Raw genomic sequence first — 23097 nt, 5'->3', positions numbered from 1 at the left:
TTGCGCGCTCTCTCTTCTTCTTATGAGTAATTCAAAATAATATAATACATTTTGTTATTTCACAGTACACATCATTATTTGAAAGACAAAACAAAAGACTGTAGTTTTTCAGGAAGAGAGTACCCTGGAGCTAAAGTTTGAATTTTTGGCTTGCATACCCTGCAGAGCTTGCTTGAGAGCTGCCTGGGGCTCACTGAGGCAAGTTTTGAACTGCTCAGTAGGTCAACTGGGAGGGGGATTTTGTAACAAAGTTTTACATCTTTCATATACTGTGTGGCCTTTATGTTTCCATTCTCAAACTACTTTGGTTGGTTTAGTAAATAAAGAGTCCATGCTGATTCCCCTGCGTTTGGAGTCAGGTAAGAAAAACTGGGATTTGAGATATATTTACATATCTCTGTGACATCCTCTGCAATAGTAAAATAGTAGTCTTTACCAAAATGGTTGTTTAATGATTAAGATAACCTTGTGTATAAAGGGGTTAGCAAAATAGAGCAAATAATGAGTGGTGAAAAAGCATTAAATGATGATGACAATGATAATGATAATGATGACATTGATAATCTCAATCAAGTATGATTCCACAGTCAGAGATAGCTAAACTACTGCTTTGCTTTACCCAGCAAGACTTTTTGGACTGTTGGTTTACCAGTTGTCTGCATTAAATTATGTTTTGTTGGGGCTGGGATCGTGCCTAGCATGGGTGGGACCCAGGTTCGATCCTCAGCACCACATAAAAATAAAGGCATTGGGTTGTGTCCATCTACACCTAAAAAAAATAAATATTTAAAAAATAAAATAAATTATGTTTTGTTAAACAATATCAGAGGATATGTAAGCTTCATTGTTTAACGATCAAATGGATATTTGTTATGAATGCTATTCATAAGTTTATAGAAATATCTTCATTTTAATTGGTATCTGTTACTTTATTATTATTATTATTATTATTAGTAGTAGTAGTAGTAGTAGTAGTAGTAATAGTGTTAGTATTAAATAGTAGTAGTAGAAGAAGTCATAGTAGCAGTATTCGTCATATTTTGAGGTATGGAGAAGTAAAAATGAAGAGCACATTGTAGAACTGGATCAAGATCAACAGATGTAGTTCTGGAATCTGGAGCAGGAGATTCTTACAGGAGATGATTAGAAGGTGACTGTGTCTTCCATCACCAACTCTCACTTGTTTGATCCTTCTGTGTCAGTGGGTGTCAGGGTGAAAATGAGGGGCAGCATTCCCTGGTTCTCATGGTGTGGGCAGCCAATGCAGAATGGTGGACTCTTTGGCTGCAGTCCCAGGAGTACGGTGTCCACCAATGAAGGCCAAGGAGAAACTTAAGTGTGGACAGATCCTTCCTGCTCTGTGCATAGATAAACAGGGGTAATTGAGCACTGGGCTGGGTCAAGAGCTTTTCTTCAGATGCATCAGAAAAGGATGGTTGACTTGCTTTTCTTTTGCCTGTGTTGTCAGAGAAGAAGCCAAAATACTTACAATGACCAATGTGTCCTGGTCCCTCTGACCTTGCTCCCAGTCACCTGGGTATCTTTTTTGAATATTAGGGTCACATGTCTACCTCAGAAACTTTGCAACAGTTGCCTCCTTTGTCTTTCTCAAATACTATATAATTTTCCTACTTAAAATTTTTATATTTATGAATGCATTTATTAAATGTATTTCCCCCCAGGCAATATTATCTCCACTAATCCTAGAAAAGAAAAGAGTAAAATCAATCAATCAATCAATCAATAGATCCATGCACAATAGAATAAACTTTAGAATTTAAAAGTAAATGTAACAAGCAAGGCTAGGGACTTCATGAATGTAACCTCAGCTTCAATAAATATTATAAAACAGAAAATACACATAATATTTTTGGAAGGAAAGACTCAATAAAAATATAAGTGCATACTTAACATATTAACATACAAACCATTTTCTAAAATGAACTAAAATTATCTTCACATATAAAGGCCAATTATTGGTCAAAGAAAATACAGAGAGTATAATTTAAAATAAAATTCACAATAACAGAGCCACCTGTTTGACAGTGACTCAATACAAAATGATGATTTTGCAAACCATATCTATTAGGCTTCAAAATCTAATTTGTCAGCAATATAGTCACAAATACATGATAGTTACCAAACATTTTTAAGTCTACTTTCTATTTTTTCTTGTTCAGTCTTCATAGTATATAATTGCACTGTGATGAGTTTTAAATCTTAGAGAAATAGTATTAATTGAAACAGGTTTGTGTATAAGCATCCAAAAATAAATAATAGAACATTTAAAAATAAGTCTAGTTACTTCACTTGTACAATTTGTTTGCTCTCAGTGTTTGTGTATTTTTCCTGGTTAAGTGTATACTACCTTGTGAGTTGAGCACTTTCCAAGTTAATGTCACAAAGAAAAGAGACCATTCACTCCCCACTCATATAATTTAGTAAGATGTTTTCCTTTGGCTTCCCTTGTCCACTGATTTTGTTAGGTTCATAATTGAAAATATTCAGTATTTTTCCTGATTAAAAATAATGTATGAATGGGCTAGTATTGTGGCTCAGTGCTAGAGTGCTTGTCTAGTATTTGTGAGGCACTGGGGTTTGATTCTCAGCACCGCATATAAATAAATGGATTAAAATAAAGGTTCACCAACATCTTAAAAAAATTTAAAAATGATCCATGAATCTTTGTGTTATAAATAATTCAAAAAATATAGAAAAGCAAGCGCTCCTATCAGGTGAAACACACACATTCAAACAGAGCCCTGAATACAGAACAAAAGAGAAAGTTCCTTCTCAATGTCAAAAGTGCATATATTAATTACAAAACACTCAAGTCCAGCCTGGAACCTGTGAAAGTGGCTGTGGGGTGTGGTCTGGCTGATCCCCTCTCAGCTAGGCAACCTGTGCCAACAAGCTGCGCCAGGTGTGTCTGTGCTGCTTCCTGGAGAGAGAACACGCACCAGATTCCAGCTGTGTCCTCCCCTCTCCCGTCTCTTCTGCCCTGGCAGTCCTCCTGTCTCTTTCATTTCTGTTGCTTTGGAGTGTCCAACTCTAGTGTGTTCAACTTCTTTCTGTCTCAGTTCTCCATGGAAATGACTCTGTCATAGTTCACCAATGACCTCTTTATTCCTAAACAATTCAGTCTTTCTTTTTCTTAACTCTGGCTCTTTGCTCCATGATATCGCCTCCTCCTGGTTCTCAGACTTCTGCAGTTCTTTGTCTCTTTCATGGCCTATTTTTCCACACCATCCTTATATATTCATTTTACCTGGTTATATTACTTGGTACACATTTGATGAAAAATCCCTTTTTAAATGTCTTGGATAATTACTTACAAGTTTAATATTCTCAAACCTCTAGTTTCCTGAAGATCCTTGTCTTTGCCTATCAGCTCACAGTGCCAGCAATTTTTTTCTGGGTATGACACAGCACCCCAAATTCCCCAGGTCCAAAACAAAGTTCATTTTACCTCGGACCTTTTCCTGTATGTTTCCTATCTTGACTGGCAGTGCCACAATCCACTTAGCTAGAGACTAGAAGTCTCCTTCAAAACTTTTCCATGCTTCATTCACCTAGTTCTAATCCATTATTACGTGTGAATATATCTTGACTCCCCAGATATCTGTCAAATAATTTTTCCCCCTTCATACCACCAAAGTATTTAAACTACCTCCATCTTACATGCCGTCATAATAATGTACTAAATACAACTGAAACCACAGAATTTTCCTGTATAAGTTCACTATATCTTCCTGACACACACAAGATGAAGCAAGCCTCTAGGGTGACATGTGAGGCCTCTCTGCCTCTCCATTGTCCTCTGTCCCATCACTTCCTGGTGGTCCTCATCAGAACCCACTACCAGCCAATTCCCCACACCATGTTATTTGTCATAGCTCTCCCTTGGCTCTGTCATCTCCCCCTACAATCCTGCTCCCCCTCCTGCCTCCATTCTGCCCTACCCCTAGGTGACTCCTGCCTAGGCCTGGGCTCAGTCCTGACCCCAGAGCCTTTTGAACCCCTCCTCCTGCCAGTCTTCCTTGACCCAGGGGTTAAACACTCCTGCTGTTCCTTCATCATATCACATATGCACTGCCATGAGCTTTGTAGCTTTATGTGTCTATTTTTTGCTTTTTTTTTTTTTTAACAGACTAAACTCTATGGAGGCAAAGCCTGTATCTATGTTGACACCTGTATAACCACAATTGTTACCACAGAGGCCAAGACACCTTTGCATTTAAGATGTACTGCAAATGGACAGCGTATCTTTTAACTAGAATTCTTGAACAGCTGCGTACTGCCAAACGGAAAGTCGTGCAGGCACTATGCCCAAGGACATAATATGTGTTCCATTTTTTAAAATTTTTTCATTGCCTTAATTATATTAAAATTCAAGATCACTTAACAACACATCCTGTAAACTAACTAACAATACGCTGAGCACATATTGGATAAATTAAGTGTTTCAATGTCAATTATTCTCATAATTTGTTTCTCCATTATTATGGTACACGTCCAAAGAAGGGATTAAAACTATTGTTTTATTTAAACTATGTCTACATATTCCCGTTCTTTTTCCCTGAAGATGTTTTCAACAAAGTAAGAATGTTCTTGGACATGGTAGCAAATATGATAAATGTTATTACATCTACTGCGAAGTTAGCCATGAGCTGGACGTGGCCTAATGATATCAATTAAGTGTTTATTTTAAATTTAACATTTGTATGTGCTCTACTGAGCCTGATCCAAATTTTGAATGTTTCTTAACTTGAATAGATCAAGATGTGACTGAGCATCTTACTGGTAAAAAATAAAGAACATATATTGTCAACTACAATGCATATTTGCTCAAAAATAAGAAATAGAACAAGAACATTTTTAGTAATAGATTTAAAGGAAGAGTTTTATATGAATTATATCATTACAATAAAACATAGTATTTTAAAATATGCCTTTGATATTCTTGGTAGTTCTGAATAACTCAGAATGGAAAATAAACTTACTTTCACATACTAGAGTGCTAAAACCATGTTTGTCAGATCTAGAAAATTAGCAATTCCTCTGCCACTTTCCCAGATCTTTTATCTAAATCTCAAGATTTTTTTTTTTTTTTTTGGATACTGGGGATTGAACTCAGGAGCATTCAACCACTGAGCCACATTCCCAGTCCCATTTTGTATATTATTTAGAGACAGGGTCTCACTGAGTTGCTTGGTGCCTCACTTGGGCTGAGACTGGCTTTGAACTCCAGATCCTCATGCTTCAGCCTCCCAAGCTGCTGAGATTACAGGTGTTTGCCACCGTGCCTGGGTTAAATCTCATGATTTTTAACTATGCTAAACGCCATAGCTGGCAGATGACATTACACTTTCAGTTTTACGTATGCATCAGCGTTTTAGAGTTAACATCTAAGAATTCTGGAATTGCTAGGGACAGAGTTTCCTGCTATATTCTCTTTTCTAGTTTTTTTTTTTTTCTATCCCAACCATATACTTTGAAAAACCTGCAGCTTTAGGGATATGCATTCACTTCCTATAAACTTACCCTTTCAGAATGTACAGTTTCAGGTTTGGGTGTACTCCAGTTGTGCAACCATTATCACTGAGCTACAGGAATGGGCCCAGAACACACAATGGTCTGGCTGTCTTCCCAGATCTTCCCTGCTCTCTGGTGTTCCTGGCCTGCTAACACTTACATTCCATTTCCATGTGTTTCCTAACTTTGGTTCTTTTTTTTTTATTTTTGTTTTCCATTTTTCATTTGAGGCTTGGGCTTCTGCCCTGGGAACCTGGCATTTGTCTTATCTCTGATTTGACACTTTTCAGGCACTTTGCCTTAGAACATCTCACTAGTGCTCTCCTTTTGTTCACCATTGCAGCTTCTCCTGTCTTATTTATTAATCAAGAATCTACCTATAGATGAGGGCCATGCTAGCCACTCAAGCCAGATGAATGTTTGAAATGTTTGTTTCCAATTTTTGTTTCCTGAGATTCAGTCCTTGATGAAGCTAAAAAAAAAAAAAAAAAGCAACAAGAATAAGCTTAGAATCTTCCTCAAATGTAAAGGAAAAAAAAATAGAAAATTTCTTTAGGGTGGCACACACTTGTAATCCGAGTGGCTTGGGAAGCTGAGATAGAAGGTCATGAGTTCTCAGCTGAGATCTTGTCTCTAAATAAAATACAAAATAGGGTTGGGGATGTGCTCAGCGGTTAAGTGCCCCTGAGTTCGATCCACACTAAAAAAAAAAAAAAAAAAAATTAGGAGAATTGAGAGCTCAACTTCAGGAATTGGGAATTTCTACAAATTTCTGAAAAGCCAGGCAAATAAAGATAGATACATCCTAGTGAGCCTATGGCTTTTGAATCCAGATTACGCCTCAAATATTCACATAATTTTCAGTGCAGGACAAACCAAGTCAGAGATTTCACACTCTAAATGGAGTGTGTGTGTGAAGAAACATTTGCAGTTGTTACTTTGACCTTGTGGCTGCCTTTGTCCTTACACTCTGCCCTGACCAGTGCCTTGGACTGAAACCCCTGCCATGTCCCCCTGAGGATGTCCAATCTGACCCTCGATGGGGAGATCTTCTTCTCTTGCCTTAGGATAAGCTGGGTAAGTAGCCAAAGAACAGCTATGGTCGGGTACCTTTCTCAACTCTGGAGAAATGTTCCTGAGCCAGCATGTGAGTTTCAGGACAGCTAGAAAGCAAGAACATGGATTTTGGTTCCAGAACTCCTAGAACTGAACTCCAGCTTTGCAACTCACTGACAGGTGACTTTGACAAAGTCACCAAACTTGCTTTGTTCTCAGTTTTCCCCATTGTGAGAAGCTACAATAGCACCTGTCCTGGAGGTTTGTTATAGCATAAAATGTGTCAATAAATGTTAAGTGATTGTGAGACAATCTAGCAGAGACTGAGAAATACTTTGTCAACTTTTTTTTTCCAGATGCCTATATCACTGGTGAATTTTTTTTTCAGAATAGGAAGTTCAAATGGCACACCAATGCTAATCACTAGGTTTATGACTTTGGACATTTAACTTGTTCCATCTGACTTTGTATTTCTTGCTGGTAAAATGAGATAAATAATTACTTGGGAACATTATGCTATGTGAAATAAGCTAGTCACAGAAGGACAGATACTATATCATTCCATTTGAGATATCTAAAATAGACTCTTAGAAGCAAAGAGGAAAAGCTTGCAAGGGACAGAGAAGGAGGAAATAGGGGAGTTGCTACTGAATAGATCAAAAGTTTCAGTTTTGTAAGATGAGTTTCAGATCTGCTCTACACAATTGTGTCTATAGTTAACAAAACTCTGTTATACTTTTAAAAATCTGTTAAAATGGTAGGTCTCATACTAAGTGTCCTTATCATGTTTTTTTAAAAAGCTTCAATTCTTGCCTCTGTTTATCCCACAGTGACCTAATAAGGTTTGTTTCTCAAAGGCTCAGGGCTCGCAGCAGCAAGCATCTCCTAAAGCATGCAGAAACTTATTCACAGAGGATCAGAAGGAACCTGTTTTTGCAGCATCTCACACAGATGTGGTGTTAGTCAGCTTTGTGTCCCCATGACCAAAATACCTGACAAGAACAACTTAGAGGAACGAACGTTTATCTGGGGCTCACAGCTTCAGAGGTTCAATCCACTTTCAGTTGACTTCATTGACTTCATCCCTTTGGGTCTGAGGTGGGACAGAACATCATGGAGAAAGGGCATGGCAGAGGAAAGCTGCTCAGCTCATGGGAGCTGGGAAGCATAGAGAGAGGGGAAGTATCTGCAGGGAAGATGCACCTTTCCAGAGCACACCCCAGTGACCCACCTCCTCTAGCCTTGCCCTATCTGTCTATAGTTACCACCAGTCAGTCCATTCAAACAGGATGGACTGATGAGGTCACAGCTCTCACAATCCAATCATTTCACCTCTGACTACCCCTGCATTAACTCAGGAACCTTTGGGTGACAGCTCATATCCAAAACCATAACAGATGTGCTTGTGGAAATACTCTGGCCCTGGTGCATTCCCTTTTTAATGGAGTAAGAATAGCGGTGATCTTGCTCAGGAGAACAGATACTTAAAATGTTAGTGCCAGTTTCTTAAGGATGTACTGGGAAAAGCCGGAGACAGTGCAGGAAGTTGTCAGATCACTCTTAAGGAGAGGGTTCCACAGTTGAGAAATAGCTCTCCTGTTCTTATGCATAATATGGAAGGACAAAATATAAATGACAAAATATAAATTATATTTTCTTCAAAGTTATCAAGCACTATATAACTTAAAAGCATCTACCTATGAGGACAAAAAATAATGGTGAAAGATTACAATGAAGAATAAAATACACTGAATGTATAATGCACATGATATTATGTCTCAACATAAATATACAAGTTTAATTTAATTATTAAAAATACATGTTCTTTTCTTTTTGGTATCTAAGATTGAAATCAAAGGCACTTAACCACTAAGTGACATCCCCAGCCCTTCTTAATACATTATTAAGACACAGAGTGTCGCTAAGTTGTTTAAGGGTCTTGCTAAATTGCTGAAGTTGGCTTTGAACTCACAAAGTTCAAAGCCAGTCTCCTGAGCCTCAGTCTCCTGAGCCACTGGGATTATAGACATGTGCCATCATACCTGTAAAAAAAACTACCTTTTCTTTAAACAATATTTTTATGGTGAATCTAACTTGTAACTGATAGCTCAGCACTGGGAATGAGATATGAAATTGATAGCTGAAGGAGCAAAGAAAAAAAAAAGAAACCCAAAAGAGTGTTTTAACTAATACAATTATTCCAAACCAAATAGTAAGGTCTTGATGCCACTAATTTCACACATTATTATTTTATAATACATTCTGTTATTCATAGATACACAAGAAAAAGTTCATTTGCACAATCCACATGTGCTGTTTGAACTTGAATGGAATATTTGTTTCTATGCTATATTTCTATGATGAACTCACAATAACTTTCCCCATATCCTTAGTTGATGAGATGAAGCCGGGATTCAGACCTGCTTTTACTCTATCTTGGTGCCTTCAACATTTTAAACTGGATGGAACAGGGAAGGGTTAGCTTTCTTCCACATGTAAAGTGATATCGCCCTCTTTCCAATGCTGGCTTCATGGGCCTAGGTGTTGTGCAATTGCTCAGGGGCTCCACATGTGGTTTAAATTGTTATTGTCTCTGTCTTGGATATTTTTTTTTTTAAACAAGAGACTCCACATTTCTAGTTTTCTTTGGGTCCAATAAATTATGAAACCATTCCTGTTTCTGGAAAATGTCTAGACAGCTCTTTAAATAGTTTCTATATTTGTAATCAGTATGAATTAAGAAAAAAAAAAAACAAACCTAGACTAATCAACTAACAAAAACATCCCTGGATAATCCTGGGACTGTTCCATTTCTTCTCATCATTACTAAAACTGCTTCCCCTCTCTGACATCAATTTCTTCTTCCCAGCAGGGCTGGTACTCCTTGTGCTCACTTGGTGCCAAAGTGCTCTCCAGCCACGAGGCTGCCTTCCAGAGTTTTCCAATAAGACGCTCCGCGGAGTGCTGTAGCTGTCTAGAATGTTCTTCATTTTGGCTTGAGCAAACCTTTTGGCAAGCTGCAGGATGTGGGACAGATGTGACTTCCTCTGGTTTCCTGAAGAAACACTTCCACCTTTGGAATTCATCCCCAAAATGAGAAGGGGTGGGGAGGAGAGAAGGAAGAAGTGAGAAGACATAAAGGGAAAAGAGAGATGATAGCCCTGTCCAAGTTGCCTGCTTCTCAGACAGAATGCACCACCTTACCCTGTGTTCCTATAGACTCCTCTTTAATGGCTCTTACCACCTGGTAGAGGTTTAAATTTTTGCTCCTTAGCTCTGTAAGTAATGGAATATTGTCTAGTTCATTTGTTCGCCCCCAGACCATCAAAATTTTGATGAAATGTTTGGTTAAAATTAAATGCAACAAAATGAAAAAGAAAATTTCCCACAGTGGCTTTGTCACCTATACATTCCCATTAAAATTATGTGTTTTTCAGGTGAGCTGTGTGTAAACTTCCTAAAACTAAAACTTAATGAAACCCTAAAATGGATGTGTAAGTGCTTCATTACCTAAAAGCAATGTTTCCAATTAGTTTCTTTTTCTGGGTTTTATTTAGCTAATGGTGCAATTTAGCTAATGTTTTCGCTAAAGAGAAAGTGAGCTGCTGATTAAATTAATGTCTTCCTATAAGATAAAGTGAATCACTATTAGCATAAATCCTTCCTCAATAGCATCTGACAAACCACTGCTAATTATCCAGCCAGCCACAAATGTACTTTTCAGGCTGCAGGCTTATGAGTTTCTTTTTGCCTTTTGATTCTTTCTTTCTTTCTTTCTTTCTTTCTTTCTTTCTTTCTTTCACTTATTTTACTTTTCCTATAACATAAAACTCACCCATCAAATAGGTGTCTTCTGAAAGATACAAGTTAATGAGGCCACCTTCCCCATAGACAATGAACATTTTTTTCTCATCTATCTTATCTGTCAAATTAATTAAATTTGCCTTGAAGACTGTCTAGCTCAATTCATCAAGTGGATGTATAAATGATAAGTAACATTGCAAGCATATTGTTTTTCCCAATGTTTAATTATAAAAATTGCCAAACACACAGAAAAGTTGAAATACATTACAGCAAATACCCATGTACCCTTCACCAAGACCAAGCAAATAGTTTTTTAAAGCTTCCAGGTGATTCTGGCCTGTGGAAGTTCTGAGAACCACTGTGTTATTCCAGGGCTCTTTATACTTTTCACACTTTACTGTGACCTGGGTGCGGTGTCAAAGGTTTGTAATCCCAGTTACTTGGGAGGCTAAGACAAGAGGACCACAAGTTCAAGGCCAGCCAGGGCCCTGTCTCACAAAAAAAAAAAAAAAGTTGGCCATGAAGCTCAGTGGTAGAACACCCTGCGTTCAATTCTTTAAAATTACCTGGAGATTGTTAACACCCAGACTATTGACCCCATTCCTAAAGTTTCTGATTCAGTATGTCTAGGGTTGGGCTCTTGAATTTGCTTTTCTTTCTTTTCTTAAGAAACTCTCAGATTCTGTTAATGTTGCCAACTCAAACTCACACTCCGGATAACATTCTACTCTGGAAGATGGGATATAGGGGACAGAAGAGAAAGGAAAGAAGGGCATCATTGGCTTGCTTTGGTATGCTTTGGTGGCTGGAAGGAGTCCATGCACCAGGGGTTTGGTTGTCTTTTAGACGAGAGGACAGGAAAGTAAGTTTTGTTTTGTGTTAGGAGTAAAGAAAGTTAGGGCAAAAGTAAATGTCAGTACCTTTGGAGGCAGATTAGCAGGAAGATCAGGGAGAGCTGCCCTGAGGGCTTTGAGCATTTTAGTCTAGTTCTGATGGCCAGAAAAAGGGTACATGGATCTGCTCATGCATAATCATGAAGTTACAATCTATGAAAATTACTCATGTAGTGGCCAAATTAAGCTCTAGATCTCTGTCTCCACAGGTTATGTCACATACATAAACTGAACGTAAAATATAAAGTGCAACCATATTGATTCTAGCTTTTCTTTTTTCCCTCTCACACAAAACCTGAGAAAGCTGTTTTGCATTATCAATGTTCCCAACATCTGTGCAATTGGAAAGTCAACTCTTTCACTTAGAGGTATGAATTTTCGTTGCAGTCATTTGAGAAAGATGGGTTACAAACATGTGGAACCCAAGCCAAACCCTTCTAATCTAAATGGAAGTAAAAAGTACTCCTCTAGTCATGCAGTGTTTTGAAAATTGACAATTTTCTGAAATTATTCTTTAGCTTTTGCATGTGGAACCGAGGCTATCGGGCCCAATTCCATTCCTCAGTGCACGGAAAATGGTGGTTGTGGAACAATTCTGAGAACACAGGACTTAAGGGAAGTGTTTCTTTGTATCGCTACATAGAGCTCAATTGTATGAACATACTGCGGTTTCTTTATCCATTGTCTTGTTGATAGAAAAACAAGCTATTCCCAGCCTTTAGCTATTAGGAATAAAGCTGTTATGAACATTCTTGGACAAGTGTTTTAGTGAACATGTGCATTCATTTCTCTTGCATAAACATTTAGGAGTTGAATTGCTGGGTCAAAAAATAAACATAGGCTTAGTTTTATAAGAAATTGCCAGACTTTTTCCAGTGTGGTTGTACCATATTACACTCCCTTCAACAATGTGTGAGTCACGGCTGCTTTATATTCTCTCCAAAATTCAACAAGTTCTTTTTTCATTTTAGCCATTCTGGTGATTACATATGGTTACGTTCTTATGACTTTCAAAGGTATTTTCCCAATGGCAAATGACGTTGAACAATTTTTCATGTGTTTATTGGTTATTCATATCTCATCCTTTATTAAATGTCCATTGAAATATTTTGTTCATTTTTAAGTTATTTGTCTTCAAATTATTTTGTTAAAGAGGTTTTACACACACAGAGATAACAGTCTTTTGTCAAATACATTTGCAAATATGTCTTTCCAGTATTTGTATCATCTATTCTTTTTCTTGTCTTTGATAACAAAAATTTTTAATTTTCATGGAATATTTTAATTGTTTTTGTCTTTTGCAGTCATTGCTTCCTTCGTTCTAAGAAACTTTTGCTTATCTTCAAGTTACAAAGATACTGAACTCTTTTAATTTTTCTAAAACCTTCACCAACTTATCTATTACATTTATTCTATAACACAGCCCTAGCTCGTTCTTGTGTTTCACTCTAGATGGTGTTGAAGCTAATTAGTCCCACGTGGCTCTCAAGGTGTCCAGAGCAGTGTTTGAAAAGTCTTCCTGTACCTGTTGGATCCCTTTGGCATCCTTGTCAAACCTTGTCAGGTTCAGATTGAGAAAGTGTCTTATTGTTCCTCTCTCACTGAGAACTGGCACAGATGAATTTTGCCAAATGCCTTTCTGAAATCTATTGAAACACTCATCTTGATTCTATGTTTTGTAATTCTACTATGGTGAATTATATTGGTTGGGAACGTCCGTACAGTCTTACTTCCTTAGGAAGAACCACTGGATTAAGATGTATTGCTCTTTAATATACATTACGGAGGAATTGACTTCCTAATATTTTGTTAAAGATTTTTTTATGGCTTTATTTATGAGGAATATTGGTTTGTTAATTTCTAGTTTTATAATATTTTTGTCAGGTTTTCATATTTAGTTTATGTTGTCTTGACCAATTAGTGTTTTTTTCTCCTATGATTTTTTTTAAGTTCTTTTTTTTTTTTTAGTTTTCAATGGACCTTTATTCGATTTATTTATGTATGGTGCTGAGAACCAAACCCAATGCCACACGCATGCTAGTCAAGCACTCTACCCCTGAGACACAACCCCAGCTCTCTCCTATGTTTTGTCAGAATTTTTGTAATATTGGTGTTGCTTATTTCTTTGTATGTGTGTTTGTGTGTGTGTGTGTGTGTGTGTGTGTAGATGGACACCACACCTTTATGTGGTACTAAGGATCAAACCCAGTGCCTCACACATGCAAAACGAGCATTCTGCCACTGAGCCACAACCCTAACCCCTGGTATTACTTATTTCTTAACTGTTAGAATTCATAAGTGAACCATCTTGGTAGGAAGAATTCCTTGCAGGTAAGGCTTTTATAGCAACTTTAATTCCAGAGGTAAACACAGGAACACTTAGGTTGTCTGTTTTATCTTGACTTAGTTTTCGTAAATCATGTTTGTATTTTCAGAAATTTGTCTGTTGTATCTCATTTGTTCCATTCCTAATAAACACATTTATTTTTTTCTCCCTTTTCTTTTTTTGGTAAGTCTAATGAGGTTTGTGAATTTTGTTAATATTTTTTGTTGATGTTTATACTTAGTTGAATCTTGTTCTTGCATTTATTAGCTCTGTTGTTGAACATACTTTGATCTATTCTCTTTTTTTTTTAGTTCTTTAGATGATACCTTAAAGAATTCTTTTTAGAAATATTTTCCTAATATAGATTAAAATAGAAGTTTTCCTGTAAGCACCACTTAGATATAAACTTTGATGTTGTATGTTTTATTTCTTATTTAGTATTGTTTCCTCTTTTGATGTCTTATTTCGTCCATAGATTATTTAGAAATATATTACAGCTGGAAGTGGTGGCATACCCCGCTGACTGGGAAGGCTGAGGCAGGAGGATAGCAAGTTCAAGGCGAGCCTCAACAACTTAACCATCAACAACTTAGCTAGACCGTGTCTCTAAATTTAAAAAAATTTTTAAAGTGCTGGTGATGTAGTTCAGTGATTAAGTGTTCCTGGTCTCAATCCCTGGTATCAAAGAAAGAAAGAAATGTATTACATATTTTCACAAATTTTGAAGATCTGTTTTTAGGTATACTTTTTATATCTCAATATTTGCACAAAATAAAATAGAATATTTTAGTATCATAAATTCCCTCATCCATCTTTGCTAACACCTGTTTTGTGAACATGAGTCTGTCTGAAGTGACACTCGAGTCTTCTTATGTCTATATCACACATATTTTCACCCACTAATGCCAACTTTTGTGTTTTTATTTTAAAGTATAACAACTGTATGTGGCCTAAAATTGGGCCTTTTTTTCATCCATACTGAAAATTTCTTTTAATGAATCTGTTGAACGTGGTCTTCCCTGACCACAATGATGTCCATGTTGGTCCCCTTGTTAAACAGCTGATGCAAAACACTGGCTTCTCCCTTTAGGTGTCACTCAGCATCTCTAGTCTCTGATAGTCCCTGGCAGTCCTCCCTTACTCTATCATGTCATCCAAAAGCCAATTACAAAAGAAAATAACTCAATATCCATTACGATTTCATTCATAGTATTTCAAGTTTTTTTTTTTTCCATTTTGGGAATTCACAATAGGAGGGTGGACAGCTAAGCAAAAACAGCTTTACTCTGGATTAGATAGAGGGGACTGAAGGGAGGGGAGAGGGTATGGGTGTAGGAAGGATATTAGAATGAATCAGACATTATTACCCTATATACATATATGACTACATGACCGGTGTGATTTTACATCATGTACAACCAGAAGAATGAGGAATTGTGCTCCATTTACGTATGATGTGTTAAAGTGCATTCTAGTTATACATGTTCTGATTATAATAATTAGAACAAATTAAAAAAAGCTATCAGATCATGGTACTTTAATTAAATTGTTCAAGATATAGTCATCAACTCTTTCACAGATTTTTTTTTTTTAAATAATGGTCCATCTAATGATCTATATATTTAAAAGAACTTGCACATTAGAAAATATATCTTTCAGGATTGTCGTTTTGGTAAAGTAACACATACTCAAAAATCCTGCTTTATTTCTTCAGAGAAAGCCTATCACTGGGTAATCTAGAGATCACAGGGTGGCTCTGTGTTAGCTTCCTTGATACTGAGAGTCTCTGGGAAAACGAGGTTCATCTGCAATGTTGACTTGCCACTTTTGGTTTCCATTCCCTAAATCAGTTCATGTTCCAGGAAGGGTGCTTATGTCACCATGTACCAGAAGGAATGAAGAAAGGGTCAGGAAAGTGTGTATGCTAATCATCTTCTAATATACTTATACTATCCACTTCTAATGATCCAGAACTTCATCATAACACTGCATCTAGCTACATGGTGGGGCAGGGGTTTGGGGTTGGAAATAGTCTCTTTGTTCCTGGTTTCATATAAAGTCAGCAAAATCTAAGAGACCTAAGGGGCAGATATGACCACCACTACAATTACTTTCCACTCTTGATTCCATGATTCTAGTGGTGTTAGAGAACACCCTGACCTCTTTCTGTTCTCTCATTTTCTTGCCTCAGGGAGCAGAGATGAATAATTGGCCTGGAGAGTTTGAAAGGAGAGACTGGGTAAGAGTAGTTCAATGCTGTTTGTTTGAAGAGGCAGCAGCTCTGCAGGGAACGCACATCATAGCTCCTCTGTGAAGTGAGTTTCTAGTGGCCAGTCTCCACAAGAGAGGACTGTGGTTTCCCAGCTCTGCCTAGGGAGGTAAGAGTGTTTCCGATTACACATCCTCTGCAAGCCCATTTCTGCCAAAGATTGTAGCTATGTCTTAAAAATGGCGTTATTAGCATGAAGATGCTGTCTGCTTCACTATTGGGTCTATCTCCCAAGTGATTTTATTCCCAGGCAAAGGGCAGAGATAATATAAGGGGATCTCTCCACAGGCCAGCAAGATGGACACATTTGACCTTTGAAAGCAAGAAAGTTTCAGGGGAGAAAATGGCCCCGTCTCTCCCAAACATTCAGTCAGGCAGGTCCTGTGGCTATATCTCAAGCAAAAGGCACAAACTACATGTAGATAGAAATACATGAGGATGTACAGAAGATAGAGACCTAAACAGATGCAGAGCACACAAAAGCAGAAATGTAATAGGAAGCAATGATCAACTCAAGGCGACCAAACAATTTTGGTGACTGACTGACCGACCCTGGCAGGACTATGTGTGAAGTATCCCACATCCCAGTCGAGGCTTCTGTCAGGCCAATGGACAGGCCAGGTCTCATCTCAGCAGAGTTGTACTGGATGCCTCTTGGACACATTCTCCTCATTTAATTCTCCATTCATCTGATATTTTTTGTATGGCTAATAATTAAATTTCCTTAAGGCAGATGAATCTTTCAAATAACATCTTTTTACTTATAAAAAGATATTTTAATAAAAGAAAATGAATTTGGAAACCAATAATACTTGTGAAAAGACAGATATCAGTGTATGAATGGATGAATGGATGAATAAATAAAGGCCCATCATTCAGATATTTAAACATTTTTCATTTTATGACAGTTATTTAGTTCTTCCTTCTCATTTAGAAATATGATTTGTCAAGAACTATGTAATGTTTTGAACAACCAAGAATAAAAATTAAAGAAAAAAAAAATAAAAACTTTTATAATTAAAAAAAAATAGAAGATTGCTGTGAGATTGGTTTGAATTACTGAGATGCACTCTGTTACGTGTGCCTAAAAATAAGGTAGAACAATTTTAAAGAACAGATTTCAACATTTTGTTCATTATAATATGAAAGATGGTGCATTGGAGTGCTTTAAATCTTTTAAAACTTTTCTGTGGTTGCAAGAATAGTGGGCATAAAAGGGGGAATCTGTCATTGTCATTCTGTTTTTATTATTAGTGCCTAGTGTAACTTTGGACACTAGACATAGACCTTGCGCTGCTTTCATTCATTTGTACATTAGACTATGGAGCAGGTATTTAGTATTTTTTTAAACTCTAAAGTCTTTTGGTTCTAGTCACATATTATAGCACCAGCATCATTTGGCTAAGAAAAAGATCATATTTAATACAGGAATCTATGAGCTAGTGCTGTTTCCTGTTATCAATTGTTTTATAAAGTTTTATGACTGGGAGGAGATACTAGGCTGCAGTAATAATAATCTCACAAAGTACATATTTGTTCTTCTTATTAATTCTGTCCCTCATCTCTCAAGTGCCTTGCTTGTATAGCCAATATTTCCTAACATGGTCTATTTTCTGAATCTGTTTGGCTTAGATCTAGATTTCAACAACAACAGAACAAATAAATAATGTTCAATGACTATTAGCTAAGACAACTGAGAAAATATGCTTTGGAAACTTTCAAAAAAATCATGCTTTTAATAATTATCTCAAGATAAATATTTTTGTGCCTGGGTGTAAAACAGTCACTACTATATTAATTGGATGGTTTACTATCTAATAAAATGGTAATGGAAACAAACAAGTTCAAAGGATCTGAAATTCCATAAATTACATTACGACAGAGACACCATCTATTGTCATCTCCAGAAGGAAAAAAACGGGGTATCTTTTAAATTACTGTCAGCAATAAAAATTCTAAAGCAGAAAATTATTTTAGTTTTATGATGATGTCATAATATCCTCTCCTATGTTCTTTATGCAAAAACCTGCATGAGATTTTAACAATCACACCAGGTCCCTTTGTGGCAGAGCCGCAAAGAAGATCATGTGAAAAATTAGAAATGCCCAGTTATGTGTAATTAAAATCGAGTGCAAAGCTAAGCTCTGAGGAAAGTTAGAGAAATCTCTGGGGCCAAAAACTAAGGAATACTCTGATATGCACAAATACATTGACACTTTCTTTGGCTTCTGCAAGTTGCTAATTTTCCTTTAACAAGAGCTCTTGATCTCACTTATCATGGGCAAGCAGTGGTGAGTGGGCTCTTAGGCCAGAGCAAGGGGGATATTATAACAGAGGCCCTGAATAAAATGAGATCATTTAAAGTGATACACCCAGTATAAAGGTGGGCTAGGAAACATTCATCCACTAGCAAAGAAGATGAAGCTTGATTGTTTCCTCCTGGGCTGGAGATAAGGAAAAAAATTACCCACTATAAATTAAGAATGACATATCGCCATTGTGGAGGGGTTCACATTTAAAATGCATTCTTGTCTCAGAAAACAGCAAACTGAAGGTATAACATAAAAAGTTGGCTTCAGGGCCCACACAGCATGGACAGTGACATTAGCTAGCACTGGAAAGCAGCAGCCTACAAGAGACTGAACTGGGTATTGGCACCAAAACAGACTGGTAGACAATTGGTACAGAATAGACGACACAGAGACTAATCCATAAAACTACAATTATCTTATATTAGACAAAGGTGCCAAAAACATGCATTGAAGAAAAGATAGCATCTTCAACAAACGGTGCTGGGAAAACTGGAAATCCATGTGCAGCAAAATGAAATTAAACCCCTATCTCTTACCATGCACAAAACTCAACTCAAAATGGATCAAGGACTTAGGAATAAATCCAGAGACCCTGCATCTAACAGAAGAAAAAATAGGCCCTAATCTCATCATGTGGGATTAGGCCTCAACTTCCTTAATAAGACCCCTGTGGCACAAGAATTAAAATCAAAAATCAATAAATTGGATGGACTCAAACTAAAAAGTTTCTTCTCAGAAAAAGAAACAATCTGTGAGGTGAATAGAGAGCCTAAATCTTGGAAGCAAATATTTACCAATTATATAGAGCACTAATCTCTAGGGTATATAAAGAACTCAAAAAGCTAAGCACCAAAAAAACAAATAACCCAATCAAAAAATGGGCAAAGGACCTGTACAGACACTTCTCAGAAGATAATATGCAATCAATCAACAAATATATGAAAAAATGTTCATCATCACTAGCAATTAGAGAAATGCAAATCAAAACCACTCTAAAATTTCATCTCACTCCAGTCACAATGCCAGCTATTATGACTACAAACAACAATAAGTGTTGCCGAGAATGTCGGGGGAAAGGCACACTCATACACTGCTGGTGGGACTGCAAATTGGTGCAGCCAATATGGAAAGCAGTTGGGAGATTTCTTGGAAAATTTGGAATGGAACCAACATTTGACCCAGCTATCCCTCTCCTCAGTTTATACTCAAAGGACTTAAAAACAGCATACTATAGGGAAATGGTCACATCATTGTTTATAGCAGCACAATTCACAATAGCTAAATTGTGAAACCAACCTAGCTGCCCTTCAGTAGATGAAAGGATAAAAAAAAATGTGGCATATATACACAATGGAATATTACTCAGCAATAAAAGAGAATAAAATCATGGCATTTGCAGGTAAATGGATGGAGTTAGAGAAGATAATGCTAAGTGAAGTTAGCCAATCCCCAAAAACCAAATGCCAAATGTTTTCTTTGATATAAGGAGGCTGATTCATAGTAGGATAGGGATCGGGAGCATGGGAGGAATAGATAAACTCTAGACAGGGCAGAGGGGTTAGATGGGAAGGGAGGGGGCATGGGGTTATTAATGATGGTGGAATGTGATGATCATTATTATCCAAAGTACAGGTATGAAGACACTAATTGGTGTGAATATACTTTCAACCAAAGATATGAAAAATTGTGCTCTATATGTGTAATAAGAATTGTAATGCATTCTGCTGCCATATATTAAAAAAAAAGAGAGAGCGACTGAACTGTATCTGCCTCTCTTTCCAACAGACTCGAGTTCAAAGTTTGCTCACATGCATGTGCAAGTGCACACAGAATTTTAAAAAACATTTTTTAAAAATTTACATAAAACTATAGCAAAAAAAGAGGAAACTAAACTTTAGTAGCAGCTGGAACAATCCCCGGCAGCGGCAGGAGAAGAGGTTTAACTTAGTTGATTTTCTGTGGTTGTTGGTTGGTTGGCTTCTCACAGTAATGGAAGCTGCACATTTATTCAAGGGACCAAGAAGCTGGTGGAAGTTTGCTTCTCCTGGCAGCACCCCGATGCAAACCGAGGGTCTGGGGGATCTTGTCACTCTTCCAGGATCTGAATGGAATGTACATTGAAAGGTGTGCAATGTTCAGTCCTAAGTATAGCAAAACCTGACAAGCAGGAAGCTTATGTACTCAAGAGAGTAGCATGGTTGTGTCCAAGAGCTGTATCATTTTGAAGACATGTGGTACCACCCTCTTGCTGAAACCATTGGTCCCCTGTGGAAGCTTGCTAGGGATTACAGTGGGTTTGACTTAGTTGAAAGTTTATTTAAATCTTGGAAGAATTTTATGAAGCCTCCTCACCAAGGACACCCATCCTGGGATTTCCAGGAAGAAACAGAGCTTCTTAAAGCAATTTTCCCAAATGATGCCACATATTTTCTGGGACATATGAATTCTGATTGTTGGTACTTGTATACTTGGGATTACCCGTCTGGGTAACAAGGCAGCCAGACCAAACCCTGGAAATCTTGATGAGTGTGTTTGACCCAGAAGTTATAGACCAGTTTTACATGAAAGATGGCATTACTGCAAAGGATGTCCCTGTGAGAGTGGAATTTGTGACCTCACACTAGGTTTTGTCATTGATGCCGCACGGTTCAATCCTCATGGGTTTTCAGTGAAGGGAATGAAATCGGACAGAGTTTATTGGACTCTTCATATTGCTCCAGAACCAGAATTTTCTTATGTGAGCTTTGAAACAAACTTAAGTCAGACCTCTTACAGTGACCTGATCAAGAAAGTTGGGAAAACCTCAAGCCACAAAAATTTGTGACCACTTTTGGTCCATCAGAGTTCTAAATGCCGCATAGGGCTTTCCTCTCTCACCCCAGAAGACTGAAGGTTTTAAATGTCTTGGTTGCCAGAGTGCTGTGTTCAATGGTTATAATTTTGTTTTTAGCTATTTTTGCTAAGAAGCAGCAACAACAGAAAATTTGATGAAAAAAACAATGAAGAAAAAATACTAAAAGAGAAAACACATAAGTGGTGGCTGCTTTCTAGATATTGATACTGGGGGCCATGCTTTCCCTAACCACCACCTTGTAGATGCAGAAAGTGGTAGATGAAGGAAAGCATAATCATTTTGAAGTGTATGCATTATTACATCAAGGAGTTAGCTCTCTTGCATGAATGTTCTCTTCTGTGTTTAGGTGTTCTATGCCACTCTTGCTGTGAAATTGAAGTACATGCAGAAAAAAACATTTTACTATGTAAAACATCACCACACTTGTGAAACAATTCAGTTCAGTTTATGCACACTGTAATATTTCTGCAAGTATTATTCAAAATTCCCCACAGAAGAGGCTTTTGTCCTTGCTAGGTATTGGCCTCAGCCTAATAATTTGGGACTCTTCTATTAAATTGTTGTCAGAAACTTATATCCAATTACCTCCACTTTCTAGAACCATATTCTCTACTGTTAAGGAAACCAGTTTCTACTTCATACAGATTTTTTTTTTTTTTGCAGAAGCAATTAAATTTTTCATTCACAGGTTAAGTCTTTAAGACAATGATTCCAATTACTCATTTGGGGTATTAATTTTAATTAGTGTTTTTGCATTTGTAGTCCTTTAATTGATTTCTTCCCTCAACATGGTATCTTCCTCCCAGCCCCACAAATGAAGCAACTCACTTAAACTGTGGGCTTTTGGACCAACCTTATACCCTAGGTGGAAAGTGAAAGAAGGGCTTTGGGTTTAAGGACATGTTAATTTGGTCTCCTTTTTATTGGCATGGAAACTTCTGGAAGGCAAGTGACAACATTAAAAGTCTTCAACAAAGAAAATTTAAGCATCTCGAATGTTGACTATCAGGAAGGACCCATAGAGAGTTACAGATTGAGATGCACTGACTGAACTGTATAACGTATGCTATACTCTGTTCTTTAATAGGTGAGATTAGCTTATAATAAGAACCATGCCTTTACTAACTTTGCTAAGTAGTGATATAAAAGGATTCTTATCACTAAGTAGATAAGTAGGGAGATTTAGCATCTAGGTTGTCCTGGACTCATTAAGTGTTGTCAACTTGGATCGTCCACTTTAACTTTTGCTTTTAATAGGTATTGCCACTAATTTTCACTAATAGTATACTGTAAGCTTTGGTTCAAAGCACAATCAGGGGTCTTCCATCTGAAGACTGTTCTGTCAAGTGGGTGCTATGACTTCGACTGTTCCTGTGTCATCTTCCTTCCACCATAACCTTCACAGGACCAACCTAATGACGCCCAGAAGGAAAACTGCCCAGGTTATTATTATAGTAACATGTAGCAGAATGTAAGGATAGAAAAATAAAACTAAAAATTCCAAAAGTATTCAGCAGAAAATGACTAGCAATATAGGCTTTCAAGAGATGGAATCTTTTAGATACACAGCAAAATTACTTAGATCGATCCTTCCTTCCTTCCTTCCTTCCTTCCTTTCTTTCTTTTACCAGGGATTGCACCCAATGGTGCTGAACCACTGAGCCACCTCCCTGATTCTTTTCATTTTTTTGTTTTGAGACAGGGTCTCATTAGGTTGCTTGGGTTCTTGCTAAGTTGCTGAGGCTGGCTTTGAACCTGTAATCCTCCAACCTCAGCCTCCTGAGCTGCTGGGATTACAGGTGTACACTACCAAGCCAGGCTAGACTTTATATTTCTTGTACTCACAATATTTTCTTAATAATTTCTGAATTGAGCAGTGATGATGCTTTGTTCCTTCTGTAATTATAAACAAAACATGAGCAAAACTAAAAAAGTGTTTATAAACATAAAATCTACTTGGTTTTAAATCAAGTGGTTGGAACACTATTTTGACTTGTATCTCAAGCATGCTTTTGATTGATTGTTTCATTGAGGAAGCTTTCAATCAG

General features: G+C 37.2%; 1 pseudogene; it reads left to right on the top strand.

Annotated features, from left to right (window-relative positions):
- Window positions 1-501: 501 nt before the first annotated feature.
- LOC114091406 (S-adenosylmethionine decarboxylase proenzyme-like) lies at window positions 502-21183 on the top strand (annotated as a pseudogene).
- The last annotated feature ends 1914 nt before the right edge of the window (window positions 21184-23097 follow it).

Source organism: Marmota flaviventris, chromosome 8 (assembly GCF_047511675.1).
Source record: "Marmota flaviventris isolate mMarFla1 chromosome 8, mMarFla1.hap1, whole genome shotgun sequence".
Classification (NCBI taxonomy): Eukaryota; Metazoa; Chordata; class Mammalia; order Rodentia; family Sciuridae; genus Marmota; species Marmota flaviventris.
This window is presented reverse-complemented; position numbering and strand designations above follow the sequence as displayed.